Here is a 16,655-nt window from a genome sequence, read left to right on the forward strand (position 1 = left end):
CTCATAAAACCATATCACATAATTACACTTCAGATCAGCAAGCCATCAGACATCATCAATCATACAAAATCCATTAGATCAGAATCACATAACAAATCTCATATACAGCACATACATAATTTAGTTTTATATCAATCAAGCACATGCATTATTGAGCCATTGTTTGTTAGACTGCTGAGTCTAATAAGATTTCGTGCTTTTATCCTCATCATGTCATGTTGAGGAAGAATCGATTGAAATGAATCTACGTGATATCACCACCCTAACTCACTCTACTAACTGTTGTTAGATGTGTTGCAATGTTTGGTTTGCTTGATACTTATTTTGATTTTAGATTCACGTCAGGCACATATCTTTTCAGTTTTGTCATTATTCACTCGTTGTTATCCAAATGATTTCAGATTCACCTCAGGCACATATCTTTTCAGTTTTGTCATTATTCACTCATTGTTATACTGTTGGAGGCATCTGATCTCAATGAGCATTAATATAGGTAAGAAATTATCCTTGTTGTTGACTGCTTAGGGGAAACAACTCACACTGAGCTTTTTGTGTGCCAATCAACTTTGATTCTTTACATATTTATGGGTTTGTTGGTAGCATACAACACCTAGGGGACCCCCTTGAGACTGGAAAAGAGAATTTCTAAACCAGTGGGTCTGTTATTCATTTAGAAATGCTTCTCTAACCAGACAATGAATCTACCTGACATCAGAATTTTCTCTTTGTAGGCATGGTATGTTATGCAATGAGCAGTCATTCTGGGAACCTGATTCCTAAGGTAACATTTTCATTGATTAGATAGATGCATAAGCACCCATATCAATATGGTTTAGGGTAGAGATTATAGGCACAAATATATGAGGATCTATGCCTATGTGGAGGGCAGAGGGAAGTTTTGTCCTTCCGATAAAAAATATCATTAGTTGGGTTCCCCCGCAGTGCTTGGGTGCTCCTTTGGCTGAATGACTAGCTTTCCCACAGTGATAAGCCTGGTGAGGGCCTCTAACATTGGTGAATCAATGGATTATTGGGTCACGTTGATGCTAAAGAAGCTGGTGGCATTCTCTCGGTGAGAAAATGGTTAATTCTCATAATCAATTGCTGAATCAAGAACTTAATCAACCAGAGAAACTTCTGCTGAGTCAACAACTAAATCCACCACTTCTCAATCAACTGCTCCATCAACAACATAACCAACTGATCAGAAGAAGGATTGGAAGGAAGATTGTTCGGTTACTTTCTTATAAGCAACCCATGTTCTAGCTATTGTATGGAGGCTGCTGCTTTTATGCCATTAGTACCTGAGGCTATCTGTCTTTTCTCTTTGAAAGGATATTCTTTGCTATTATAGTAGTATGATATTGAGTTGCAAGGGTCAGATTTGAGGTTATAGTGGCAATGAAATTGGTTTCTAAATCAGTAAATCAGTAATGAAATTGGCTGTAATGGCTTTAATTTACCCTTGTTTCTCAACAAAAATAACATTATTCATTATTCAACAAAAATGGTAACATTATTCAACAAAAACATACCTGTATGTCTCCAACAATTGATGAATAGAATGAATGTAACACTGTGCACACACTCAGTTTGTATGTTTCCAACAACTTCTGAATAGAATGAATGTAACAGTGTCTAAACACTTTGATTGCATGTCTCCAATAGCTGATGAGTAGAATGAATGTTTGAAATGAAAATGAGTAAGAGTTGATGTTTTATAGTTTTTTCATATAGAATTTAATTGGTAGGGAAGATTGGCATAGATTTCCATCTCCCAAATTCAAATGTGTGGCTTGGATTGATTTGTACATGATCAAATGGTTGATAATCTTTGATGGTTGATCCATGTGCTTTCCTATTTTTAATTCCTGAATTGAAAAGGTTGGTGTGTTTAATACTTGAATTCAAAGGGTTGGTGTCATTTATTGCATCCTTTGAACTAATTCCTGAATTGAATGTTGTCATTTATTGTCTTTAATCTTGAATGGAATGTTGAGAATTGAATGTTGTCATTTATTGTCTTTAATCCTGAATGGAATGTTGTCATTTATTGTCTTCAATAGGTTGAATGGTTAAATACACATGTACATATGGCTGACACACATTTCACCTATTCTTGTGCAGGTATTACTAAGCAATGGGATGTGTTGCTCCAGTGGAAATCTGTAGGTGACTGTTTGATGGGATAGGTGTACTCCTAAATAGAATTCAATGGAATGTTTTGTAGTGCTGATGAGCCCCAATTTTTGGTATAATTTGGGCTCATTTGGCCTACTTGCTTTGCTCAAACCATTCATCTTTTATTGCTTATGCATGCATTTCTTAGTTTATTCGTGTTGTTTGTAGGAAGAAGGGTAGACATTTTATCTACGTGACTAATGCATGATGCTTTCAGGTTTTTGGCATTAAAAGGGAGAAAAGACCACGTGAAAGGAGACAAGGAGACAGTGAGGTGGCACTGCTGGTTTTTAGGAGAGGATGTCCACAGTCTTGGGGACCTTCCTCGTGATTCCCACCATAGCTCCAAGCTCCAATCCATCTCCCCACCGAGCTTAGAGGCAGCCAACTGTTCTACAGGAACAGCAGTTATAACTGTTCTACAGGAACAGCAGTTATGACTGTCCTACAGGATCAACAGTTTAAACTTCAGTTGGACAGCCGAGCTCCTCAAATAAAGGACACCTGTTGGATGATCATTTTGCATAAATACTGAGGCCATAGCCTTGGATAGGAGCTTTTTGAACTTTTGTATTGCTCTTATAATTTGGAAGTACGAGCTACAACTCGGTGTTTGTTCCTTTTGTAAGCCAGTTTTGGCATGATATCAGATTATGAATAAAGAAGGCAGATTTTGATCTCATTCTGAGTTTTCTAAGGGAGCTATAGCTCTCAGGTTAGGGCCCAACCTGAGAGCAATAGATCTCCTTGGTGTTGTAATGTTGTTGCATTTCGTTCCAGCACTTTGAGTTTTTTACTTTACCATGCAATTCGAATTTACAGTTTGTTAATTTAGTCTTTTTCATGAGCTTAGATAGGATTAGTTTATGGTGAATTTGTTTCCAGTTGCTTAGGTTAGAAGAGGATAGATATAATCTATTGGAGCTCCAGAAAAAGGTTGTAAAGGCTCACTGCCATCTCTGTTAGGGATTGGGGTGCAGTCCATAACCAACCACCAAAAAGAAACACAGTTCTTCTCACTTCCATGCAAGCTGCAACATAGACATTTTCGTTGAAGATCCATCCATGCACTTTTGACATTGAACCATACTTCTACATTTCACTTCCATGCACGAGTTTCATTTCTTGGTTTTCCATTGCTGTTCATAGGTTTCATGGCACAGTTATCATAGGTTAGTGAATTCTCGTTTTTGGTGCATAAGTCATTTGTTTCATTTACGCTGCTCCATATCATTCCACTTTCTTCTTCTTCTTCTTGATCTCTCCTCAAGTCACCGATTCGGCCTCTGTCCAGCTCATTTACCCTCCAACTCATCCATTGATCACTTAGCTCCATTTACTTACACTTTCGTTGATCCCATCCTTCCAACCATCAAACCACTGCATGCACTCTTCCTCCATCTGATTTTTTTGCTCCTGAGCCATCACCAGCTCCATCTCCATCTCACCTATCCTCCCACACCACTCCAACACTTCACCATCTCCCAAAACCTCCACGGCCAAACATCCTGTAGAATTGCACAGACTTCCTGTAGAAACCTCTGAGTTTCCTGTAGGATCCCCTGCAGACTTCCTGTAGAAGTCTGCAAACTCGGTTGCTGAGCATCCGAACGTGGTAGACTTCTGGGGATCGATGCTAGAGACCCTCTGGGACCTCCCCTAGCCATCCTAACTTTGCCCATGCTTTCCTTCCATTCCAACCGCTCCTGCACAACCAAACCCTAATCAAAAGCATCATCACAACAAATCCAACCACTTAATGAAAAAATACAAAAACATGTCTTTTCAGATGCAAGTAGCTTAGATGCATGTATTTCAGTTCACTGCAAGTAATGGCATTATTGGTAGTTGTTTCATTCACAGTTTTGCATAGTTAGGGTCTAGCTAGTCAAATTAGGGTTTACTAGGGTTTCCATGCTTCGTTGGCTTTCAGTTTCTTTTTGCAAATAGACTAGTCTCCTTTGAGTTAGCTTTCGTCCATCATTCATAAAGCTTCTTCTGTGAGCCTATAGAAGTTGGCTTGAGCCCTAGCGGACTTGTGCCAGCTGACCAAGTGACAGCTGCGACAAGAGCTAGTACTTGTGCATACAGCACCGTCGCTTCCAAGTTTGTACGAACTACCGGGTTGATAAAATTAGAGATAGGGAGCTCCAGGAGTTGTAGCATTATTGCTACAATACTGGAGCCCACCATCTTTTTGGCGCCGTTGCCGGGGAAGCGTCAGAGTATTAGTAATTGTTGCTTTTCTTCTACTTTCTTACTCTTACCTTCTGCTAAGTAGTTTATTTCATTTCCATTCTGCAAAAGTAGCATAGACATTTCCTGCTTTCATAGATTAGCATTTCCTGCTTTCGTAGATTAGCATTTCCTGCTTACATAGATTAACATTTCCTTTCTGCAAGCGTAGACTAGCATTTCCATTTTTGCAATTTCATTTGAGCAAAGTAGATTAGTTCTTTCCTGCTTTCAGTTTAATTCTGCATCTTTCATAGTTAGTTGTAGATCAATCTGTCTCAGTTTTGCAGGTACCAAAAGAAAAGCAAGCAAAAGTAATCAAAAGAAAAAGAAAGTCTTTTCCATTTCATGCCTCGTAGGAACCGAGATAGATCAGGCAAATTCCTACCAAACACCCCCACCACATCACTAAGTCACCCTTCTCTCTTCTTTGGTGACAGTGACCCAGAAGAACCTATAGGTGAACATCCTGAGATATCCAAAGACCCTATAGTAGAAGAAGAGTTAGAGACCACTCCATTTGAAGCTATGGCTGATAATAGAAGAGAAGATGAGAGAATAGAAGGTGCCTTCCCCATCCGAGAGACCAATGGAGAGATGAAAATGAAGAACATTAGCCCCTCCGCCTTACCTCACTTCCATGGGATGACCACTGAAGATCCGGATACCTTCCTGTTTGAGTTTGTTGTCCTTTGTAGAACCTATGACTATACTGAAGATGAGCAAAAGCTGAAACTATTCCCTTCCACTCTTAAGGATGCAGCATTACGCTGGTTCATGGGCTTACCTGGGAATAGTATCACCACTTGGGCTCAGATGCAGCAAGCTTTCAATACCAAGTACCGGGATTACTGTAGGTCCAAGGAAACAAAGGGGGAAATCTTTCGGATGACCATGGGAAATGATGAGTCCTTAGAGGATTATGGGGAGAGGTTCCAACTAAGCTATAAGCGGGCCAGGTGTACACTTGACCCTGAATCCCTCAAGTTGGTCCTACTCCGAGGAGTCCCTGAAGACCTCTTAGATACCCTTCACATGTTAGCTGGGGGGGACATTTACCAACTGCCTTATGAGGACATCAAGACTGTGTTTAGAAACCACTCCAGGGCAACTCAGAAACGTGGTAGAGGAAACCTCCTCTCAACTAGTGTCCCTTTCTCCAAACATGAGCTTGCAAATCAATTAGAAGATCTTAAGAGTGAGGTGAGACAGACCATTGCCATGCAACTTGACACATTCAGGATTCAGCAAAAGAAAGAAGAAGGTGAGAGGGCCTTGGCGATCTTCTGCCCTAGGTGCACAAGGAGACACCCTAAGAACGAATGTCCATTGCATTCTGTTGAAGTGTGTTTTGTTTGTGAGGAGGACCATCCCACAAATCAGTGTCCAACCTTACCTGGGTTTAAAGCCATGTACCAAGGGACAGAAGCTCCCACAGAGCCTCTCTATTACCTCAACCAAAGGAGGCCACAGGGATCTAGACCTTATCAGCAGGGGATGCAAGGGGCATCTCAAGCTTATTACAGCCCCAACCAATCGACTCCTATGCCTTCCTGGGGTCCCCCTGCTCATCCTTCATGGTCCATGCCTCCTCCATGGTCTTATCCACCTCAGTACCCCACTCAACCGACTTCTCATTCATATCACTCACATGCCCAGCCACAGCCTCAATGGAATGCACCTCAGTCGGGGTGGAGGCCCCAATACAACACTCCTCCTGCCATCTTGCCTCCACCACCAGTTCAACCTCAGCCATTACCTCCTGCTCCTCTAAGGCAACCTCAAATGCCTGCTCAACCGAACCCGAACCCCAACAATAGACAGGCCCAGCAGGTATACACTGGGGAAACCTCATGCCCTACCTATGCTGTGGAGATCCAGGAGATCAATCTTCGATCTGGAAAGACTCTACCAGATCGCCAACCTCCTCCCCCAGAGGATGAGGAAGATAAACAGGAAAGTGAACCAAAGGCTATTCCACCCTTTCCTGAGAGACTAACAGCCACCACACAACCTAACCCAGAGGAAGATGAGCTTCTAGGTGAGCTCAAGCAGTTGCGTGTAAAAATACCACTTCTCCAAGCCATCAAGGATGTGCCAATATACAACAAACTGGTCAAGGAGAAGTGTTTCAAACATCCAGGCAGACGGAAGAAAGATGCTTCAACTATCAATGTCATAGGACAACTGTCTGACCTTATGCTAGGACAAGTCATCTGCCCAAAGTACCTAGATCCTGGAAGTCCTGTAGTAGATGTTCACATCAATGGCACCATTATACCTCACACCTTGATTGATCTGGGGGCCGCCATTAATGTGATGACCAGGGATACCATGCTTAAACTCAATCTTCAGGGTTCCTTGAGGAAGACCTCGACAGTACTGCAATTAGCAGATCGCTCCACCGTGACTCCCGAAGGGATTGTGGAGGATGTCTTGGTCTCCATTGACTCTTGGGAATACCCTGCAGACTTCCTGGTTCTGCAACCAAAGGCCAAGCTTACTGGATATCCTCTCATTTTGGGAAGGCCTTGGTTAGCTACTGCAGATGCTTACATAAGTTGTCGTGCAGGAAACATGACCATCAAAAATGGTCCCATGTCCAAGCAGCTAGTCCTATACCCTCCTGCCCAACCCTCCTTGGAGCATGACTTACCACTCTGGTTGGAAGAAGGAGAGGAAGACGAGGTGTACTCAGCACCTCTGTGCACCTTAGATACCACTAGAAGAGACCCCCCAACCGAGGATGACTTGATCGAGACCTTGATCCAGAATCCACCTTCCAGTGCACTACCCTTAGAGAAATTGGTGGAGGATGCCCAAGCTAGCACCCTAGTGGATCTTTGTACAACCAACCCTGTTACTCCCAGAGTCAAGAATGTGGAGTTCGGCCCTGAGAAAGCATTGAAGATCAGCTCCTCCCTATCTCCTTCCCAGAAAAAGGAGCTGTGTAGTCTGTTGGCCAATCACCTAGATGCTTTTGCTTGGAGCTATAAGGAAATGAAAGGAGTCCATCCTTCGGTCTGTACCCATCATATATACATCAAAGAGGATTGTAAACCGGTTAGGCAACCTCAGAGGAGAATGAATCCAGCCCTTAAGGACATTGTCAAGGAAGAATTGCAAAAACTGTTGGATGTCGGATTCATCTACCCCATCTCAGATAGTGAATGGGTGTCCCCTCTAGTGTTGGTTCCCAAGAAAAATTGGAAATGGAGAATCTGTGTGGACTACCGAGAACTGAACAAAGCTACCAAGAAGGACCATTTCCCTCTACCTTTCATAGATCAAGTGTTGGATGGACTGGCAGGAAAGAAGTTCTTCTCTTTCCTGGATGGGTTTAGCGGGTACAACCAAATCCAAATCAGCCCGGAAGACCAAGATAAGACCACCTTCACTTGTCCTTGGGGTACCTTTGCCTATCGAGTCCTTCCCTTTGGGCTGTGCAATGCTCCTGCTACCTTTCAGAGAGCTGTCTTGAGCATCTTCTCGGAGCTGGTCCATGATGCAGTAGAAATCTATATGGATGACTTTACTCCTTATGGGGCCAACTTCTAGGAAGCATTGTCCAACCTGGGAAAAGTCCTAACCAAATGCACCGAGATGAACTTGTCCCTTAGTCCCGAAAAATGTGAATTCCTAATGACTGAAGGGACCGTGCTAGGCCATACCATTTCTTGCCAAGGGTTGCAGGTGGATCCTAACAAGATTGCTCTCATTAAGAGGGTTCCACCTCCTCAAAAGGTAAGGGATGTTCGGAGTTTCTTGGGATTAGCAGGATACTACCGGAGATTCATTAAACATTTCAGCAAGCTAGCCTCGCCATTGTTTGGTCTGTTGGCAAAAGATGTGGAGTTTAATTGGACTGACGATTGTCAGAGGGCTTTAAATGAATTAAAGGACAAGTTGGTGTCAGCCCCAATCCTGAGAGGTCCAAACTGGGCTCTACCTTTCCACATCCACACTGATGCCTCGAACAAAGTCATAGGTGCAGCTTTAGGACAAGTTGAGCAGAAACTTCCATATGCCATTTACTTTGTTAGCAAAAACTTGTCCAAAGCTGAGCTGAATTACACTGTAACCGAGAAAGAATTCTTGGCTGTGGTCCATGCACTGAACAAGTTCCGACATTATATTACTGGTTACCAGACCTTTGTACATACTGACCATGCTGCAATTAGATATTTAATGAATAAACCAGATGTGAATGCTCGTATTATTAGATGGTTACTCTTATTGCAGCAGTTTGATTTGACCATTGTTGACAAACCAGGTAGAGAAAATGTTGTTGCTGACTTTTTATCGAGATTGGATTTGTCTGCAGATGAGGATGGAATAGTGGATGACCAGATGCCCGATGAACATCTGTTTGTTATTTCAGTACTCTCTCCATGGTTTGCTGATATAGCAAACTATCTTGTTTCAGCACAGTTCCCTCCACACCTATCTTCCAGAGAGAAGAGCAGAATCATCAGAAAAAGTGCCTCATTTACTTGGATTGGGGGCAATCTGTTCAAGCTTGGCCCCGATCAGATCTTAAGGCGTTGTGTAAGGGAGGAGGAAGTCTTTGATATCCTCCTCACTTGTCATGATGGGCCTTGTGGAGGACATTTTGCAGCAAAGAGAACTGCCTTCAAAATCCTGCAGGCAGGCTACTATTGGCCCACACTTCATCAAGATGTCAGAAGATATGTCAGTCAGTGTGACCAATGCCAAAGAATGGGGAAACCAACCCAAAGGGATGAGATGCCTCTCCAACCTCAAGTGACTCTTGAGCCATTTGAGAAGTGGGGCATGGACTTTGTGGGCCCGATCAACCCCTCTTCGAGGCAAAGGACTTACATCATTGTGTGTACTGACTATTTGACAAAGTGGGCCGAGACCAAAGCAATCAAAGCAGCAACAGAAGAGAAGGTGGCCGAGTTCCTAAGAGAGAACATCTTCTATAAGTTTGGCTATCCAAGAGAGCTGGTCACCGATCAAGGGAGCCAGTTCACCTCCAACCTGGTTGAAGATCTCCTAGCTCATCACAAGATCAAGCATAGGACTTCCACCCCTTATCACCCTCAAGCCAATGGGCAGGTGGAAGTCACCAATAGAGCATTAGAAGGGATCTTGACTAAAGTGGTGAGCAGCAGCCGAAAGGACTGGGCAGATCGCCTGGTTGAAGCCACATGGGCTTACAACACCACTTGGAAGACCACCACCGGCTTCACACCGTATGAGCTGGTCTATGGGAAGAAAGCTTTGCTGTCCATTGAGTTTGAATACAACACTTTGAGGATGGCAGCTCAGCTGGACCTAGATCTCAGCCATGCACAACAAGAAAGGCTGCTGCAGCTGAATGGCCTGGATGAGCACCGAATGCAGGCCCTCCTTCACTCAGAAGTGGTTCAACTTTAGAGAAAGGTGTGGCATGACCAACATCTCCATGACAAGCAATTTTAGCCGGGAGATTGGGCTTTGTTGTATGACTCTAGATACAAAGATTTCAAGGGGAAGCTGAGAACCAGATGGCTAGGACCATATGCAGTGGAAAGATGCCATGACAATGGATCTGTCCTTATTCGAACCATTGATGAGGAATCCATTCCCATGCTTGTCAATGGGCATCGGTTGAAGATCTACAGGAGACCTCTCTCCAGACAAGAGTTCATCAAGACTATGGAGAAATCTGTATTGGTCATAGAGAAGGGTTCTGCCTCTGCTTTTGGCATACCCTGAAGGACATAAAAAAAAAAAAAAAAAAAAAAAAAAAAGAGAAAAAATAATAAAGATCCTTGGGTGAAAACCTCTCTGAGGCGCCCAAGGCAGGTAGTAGGGGTGAAAACCTCATTGAGGCGCCCCTATTGTCTTTCAAAAAAAAAAGAGAAAAAAGGTTTGAAAAAGATCCTTGAGTGAAAACCTTTCTGAGGCGCTCAGGGCAGATGGCATGGGTGAAAACCTCTTTGAGGCGCCCCTGTTATCTTTCAAAAAAAAAGAGAAAAAAGAAAAGAAAAAACAATAAGCAAAATATGGTAAAATTGCATGCAGACTTTCTACAGGAAGCTCTGTGTTCTACAGGAAACTTCCTGTAGAAGGGTTGAAGATGTTCTATGGAGGAGAGGAAACCCTCCAACTCAAAGCCAAAGGTCCGTATCATTGTCAAGGGACCTCACCAGCACCTCCTCCAAGGATATCCATGTTTTTTCCAAGGTATGTGCAATTTTATCATGGTTTGAATCTTCTACAGGATGATGCAGTCTTTCTACAGGAAGGCGCGGATTTTCTACAGGAAAGTACAGACTTTCTACAGGAAGGCCGAACTTTCTACAGGAAGCTCTGTGTTCTACAGGAAACTTCCTGTAGGAGTTTTGGACGGCCAGAATTCATCTTAAAAAGAGATTTAGCGACTATGGATTGGTTTGGATGCATGCAAGCCTCTGTTGGCACCCTTGCACATTGCTGTCACCTTGCTCCACCATCCTTGTCGACATGCGACCAAGTTCCCTGCACCAACAAAGAAGATCGATGAGTTCTCGCGGGAAAAGCCATTTTCAAAGTTAAACAAATGCTGGGATCTCATACCGCAGGCATCAAGAGCTCCGGGAACGTGATTGAAAGGCCAGAACCTCCGTCGTGCAGCATGCACCCAAGGAGAAAGGACTGATACGAGACACCTCGCGGGAATCCTGTAACAGTTCAACCTGCTCGAGTGGATACCATTCACAGCACCGCCATCTGAAATGAAACGCGGGCGCATGCAAGCAAAACATCCACTCCATCGTTGGTAGCCTGTAACCACGAGCCTCCGGGTCTGTGTAAGTCGCATGGAGCAGGTAGATCCACTCACCATCGTCCAAGAACTGGAAAAATCGTGTGCAGCCACGCAGGTAAGTGTCTCAACCCTTCCTTCCATCAAATCGCATGAATCTTACTTTGAAATTGTTTGCAAAGCGTAAAATTGAATGGTTGAGCGGCCGTATGGCCAGTCGACTGGCCACGTCGGCTAGTTAAAGTGTAATTGGATGTTTGGGTGGCGGCCACGACAAAGAGAATGAACGGCACGCACGTGAGAACACTCTCGTCAGAAGCATGAGTTTAACAGGAAAAGGCGGCGGCAAATCTGTGGGAATGAATGCGGCAGCAAGTGAATACACAGGCGGATGATGGATGACGTCGCCCAACGGTCCGGCGGGGACAGCTCATCCCCCGCGCCACGGATTGCGCCGATTCAAAATCTAATCGGCTAGATCATGCGCATGCATTTATCATCCAACACTTCAACTCGGGTGGCTATTCTGATCTCCTCTGCACTTTGATACGCCGAGCTGTTGGCTACCAGAACGCCGGTAAAGAACACCTCGAGCGCGGGCCAACTACAGTCCTCCCCGAGAATTGCGCACTGCTTCTACAGGAACGCAGTTCTACAGGAGCGCAGTTCTACAGGAACGCAGTCTACAGGAACACAGTCATCTACAGGGAAGCGGGTGCCTCACGAAAAAGGTGGCCAATTAAAGAGGTAACCCTGAACTCTTCATGCAACTGGTTAGTAGAAGTGGCAAGACCATCGTCCACAGTCGGGTCATAAAGATATTGGTGGAATTGTTGTTTGCTGTGCCTATGCTATCGTTCTACAGGATGTCGATATAAGTAGACTGTGTTGAATTTTGTGGATTTTGTGCATGCTCTGTCTTAATAGACCAAATCTCTTTTGCATTTGCCACCTTTAATTCAAACGACCGTGTTCATCATGCCGGGTGGGTTTATAAGACGGGAACCCACTGATTCAACCAAATTAAGGGAAAACCCGGCAGTGGTAGAGCTCTTCACCAGAGCACAATGGATGCCTTTTTGTGATAAGCTGCAGGGTTACGATGATGAAGTGGCCGAAGAATTCTTGCAGGCTCTGAAGCCTAAATCCCAGACACTGGCCACAGTGAACTTCAGAGGCCTAAGCCTCAAGCTCACCCCAGAACATATCAGTCGGATCACAGAACTTCCTATGGGTTTGCCGTGGGATAAGGAAGAAAGAAAGCTGAGCCAGCAGGCAAAGAAAGAATTCTTTCCACCTGAGGAAGAATTCTCGGAGGACAAAAACGGGGTGCGAAGAACGAGCCTGTTGCCACCTTGGAATGAAGTCAGTTTGCAAATCATGAAATATATTACTTGTGAAGGCCGTTTCAGCATCGTGTATGCATATCACTTTCGGTTGCTCACTGAATTAAGGCACCGAATTGACCTTCCTGTAGAACAAAAACTGAGCATCCCTTATTACCTCCTGCAGTCTCTAATGGAGTGTGCTACAAAGCTGAAAGAGGGAATACCAGATCAGATAGCCCACCATGGGTTGATCAAGCTTCTTGTGGAGGATGCATTGCATTCATATAAGGTTCCCCTCTCATGGGAATCCTTCCGGAATTTGACAAAAGATGGGGACATTAAAATGTTGATCGAAGAAACGGGTTCCTCCAGCAGTGAGGAACACGAAGCAGTGGCCGAGGAACAGAGGGAAGAAGGCCAAGAGACCCCGACAACAGTACAGAAGAGAGAACAAAGGAAGAAGCATGAGGGAAAGGAGGACAAAGAAAAAGGTGGCACACCTATCCTGTCAGCAAGAGAAAAGAGGCTGAAGAGCAGAATGGACAAAGCTGAGGTGGTCCACGTCAGCCCAAGTACCTCAACAGCACCTGCAACCAAAACAAAAAGCAAAACTCAGGCAGGCAAGCAAGCAGAGGTGGAGACACCTGTGTCTACAGGAAAGCAAAAACAGGCTTCTACAGGAAGCCCAAAAACAAAAACGAAGGCTTCTACAGGAAGCCCGAAGATCATTGAGAAGCAGGCTTCTACAGGAAGCCCAAAAGCAAAGACCAAGGCTTCTACAGGAAGCCCGAAAATCGTTGAGAAACAGGCTTCTACAGGAAGCCCAAAAACGGAGACAAAGGCTTCTACAGGAAGCCCGAAATTGGAAAAAGGGGCTTCTACAAGAAGCCCGAAAGTCATTGAGAAACAACCTCCTACAGGAAGCCTGAAGACAGAGATAGGGCCTTCTACAGGAAGCCCGGGAGTGGCTAAAGCTGGGTCTTCTACAGGAAGCCCAAAAGCGGGAAAGAAAGAATCTTCTACAGGAGGCCCGGAAGTGGGCAAAGCAGGGTCTTCTACAGGAAGCCCGAAATCTGAAAAGGAGGGGCCCTCTACAAGGAGCTCTGAGAGAGCAAAATGCAAGAAAGAGAAGGCTGGTATTCTAGAAAAGGAGGCAGCAGCGGCGCTGGCCGCCCTCAGTACACCTCCAAAGCCGAAGGAAAAGAGAGAGAGGGAGACCCCTCTACCATCTGAGGCCAGGAGAAGCAAGCGGATGACCACGGGCAAGCCACAGCCTCCACCCGGCAGCCAAACCACTTTAGGGGATGTCCCTACTTCACCCAGTGCAAGAACCCCCTCTAAAACATCAGCCACCCCCGAGAAGGGGAGCCCAAAAATAACTTCCTGGACACGAAAAATAGGCCAATCGCCTTCCGAAGCCCGGCTCAAGGAAATAGGAAAGGGGGGAGAAGCACCACCTTCGTCGCCACCCTCGGCAGAAAAGGCAGGACCACCAAAAACAGGGAAGGAAGAGCATGCTCCGGACTCTAGTTCTCGGCCAAAGACGAGGAGCCAGAGCAAAGTTGCTCAAGGATGAGCAAATAGTTTAGCTGGGGGGTGATGATGAGCCCCAATTTTTGGTATAATTTGGGCTCATTTGGCCTACTTGCTTTGCTCAAACCATTCATCTTTTATTGCTTATGCATGAATTTCTTAGTTTATTCGTGTTGTTTGTAGGAAGAAGGGTAGACATTTTATCTACGTGACTAATGCATGATGCTTTCAGGTTTTTGGCATTAAAAGGGAGAAAAGACCACGTGAAAGGAGACAAGGAGACAGTGAGGTGGCACTGCTGGTTTTTAGGAGAGGATGTCCATAGTCTTGGGGACCTTCCTCGTGATTCCTACCATAGCTCCGAGCTCCAATCCATCTCCCCACCGAGCTTAGAGGCAGCCAACTGTTCTACAGGAACAGCAGTTATAACTGTTCTACAGGAACAGCAGTTATGACTGTCCTACAAGATCAGCAGTTTAAACTTCAGTTGGACAGCCGAGCTCCTCAAATCAAGGACACCTGTTGGATGATCATTTTGCATAAATACTGAGGCCGTAGCCTTGGATAGGAGCTTTTTGAACTTTTGTATTGCTCTTGTAATTTGGAAGTACGAGCTACAGCTCGGTGTTTGTTCCTTTTGTAAGCCAGTTTTGGCATGATATCAGATTATGAATAAAGAAGGCAGATTTTGATCTCATTCTGAGCTTTCTAAGGGAGCTATAGCTCTCAGGTTAGGGCCCAACCTGAGAGCAATAGATCTCCTCGGTGTTGTAATGTTGTTGCATTTCGTTTCAGCACTTTGAGTTTTTTACTTTACCATGCAATTCGAATTTACAGTTTGTTAATTTAGTCTTTTTCATGAGCTTAGATAGGATTAGTTTATGATGAATTTGTTTCCAGTTGCTTAGGTTAGAAGAGGATAGATATAATCTATTGGAGCTCCAGAAAAAGGTTGTAAAGGCTCACTGCCATCTCTGTTAGGGATTGGGTGCAGTCCATAACCAACCACCAAAAAGAAACGCAGTTCTTCTCACTTCCATGCAAGCTGCAACATAGACATTTTCGTTGAAGATCCATCCATGCACTTTTGACATTGAACCATACTTCTACATTTCACTTCCATGCACGAGTTTCATTTCTTGGTTTTCCATTGCTGTTCATAGGTTTCATGGCACAGTTATCATAGGTTAGTGAATTCTCGTTTTTGGTGCATAAGTCATTTGTTTCATTTACGCTGCTCCATATCATTCCACTTTCTTCTTCTTCTTCTTGATCTCTCCTCAAGTCACCCATTCGGCCTCTGTCCAGCTCATTTACCCTCCAACTCATCCATTGATCACTTAGCTCCATTTACTTACACTTTCGTTGATCCCATCCTTCCAACCATCAAACCACTGCATGCACTCTTCCTCCATCTGATTTTTCTGCTCCTGAGCCATCACCAGCTCCATCTCCATCTCACCTATCCTCCCACACCACTCCAACACTTCACCATCTCCCAAAACCTCCACGGCCAAACATCCTGTAGAATTGCACAGACTTCCTGTAGAAACCTCTGAGTTTCCTGTAGGATCCCCTGCAGACTTCCTGTAGAAGTCTGCAAACTCGGTTGTTGAGCATCCGAACGTGGTAGACTTCTGGGGATCGATGCTAGAGACCCTCTGGGACCTCCCCTAGCCATCCTGACCTTGCCCATGCTTTCCTTCCATTCCAACCGCTCCTGCACAACCAAACCCTAATCAAAAGCATCATCACAACAAATCCAACCACTTAATGAAAAAATACAAAAACATGTCTTTTCAGGTGCAAGTAGCTTAGATGCATGTATTTCAGTTCACTGCAAGTAATGGCATTATTGGTAGTTGTTTCATTCACAGTTTTGCATAGTTAGGGTCTAGCTAGTCAAATTAGGGTTTACTAGGGTTTCCATGCTTCGTTGGCTTTCAGTTTCTTTTTGCAAATAGACTAGTCTCCTTTGAGTTAGCTTTCGTCCATCATTCATAAAGCTTCTTCTGTGAGCCTATAGAAGTTGGCTTGAGCCCTAGCGGACTTGTGCCAGCTGACCAAGTGACAGCTGCGACAAGAGCTAGTACTTGTGCATACAGCACCGTCGCTTCCAAGTTTGTACGAACTACCAAGTTGATAAAATTAGAGATAGGGAGCTCCAGGAGTTGTAGCATTATTGCTACAATACTGGAGCCCACCAAGTGCATTTTGACTTATTTGGTAATTCAGAGCTGGAGATATTTGGGACATTATGTCTTGTCAATATGTGATGTTAAGGTTTTGTATTTGACACTTGTTGGCCCAATCAATATGTGGGCCCATTTGGACTAAATTATATTACTTATATAACTTAATATAAACTATTTATGTGCATATTTGTGATGATTTTGATGTATGTGTGGGACTAGTACTATAACTAGTATTGGTCCCAGCACAACAATAGAAGGCTCTCCCCTATTTTTATTTATTTATTTATTATTATTTTTTTTCATTTTGTACTCGTATGCACTGAAAATTGACATGGTTATGGTAGATGCATGCATTGACGATATGGGAGGGTTTTGAGACTCAAATATGACTCACAAAAAGAATTTGACAATCAAACGTCAAAATTATAT

Source organism: Pinus tabuliformis, chromosome 3_2 (assembly GCF_031772625.1).
Source record: "Pinus tabuliformis cultivar Carrire ecotype Pingquan chromosome 3_2, CPIR1, whole genome shotgun sequence".
Taxonomy (NCBI): domain Eukaryota; kingdom Viridiplantae; phylum Streptophyta; class Pinopsida; order Pinales; family Pinaceae; genus Pinus; species Pinus tabuliformis.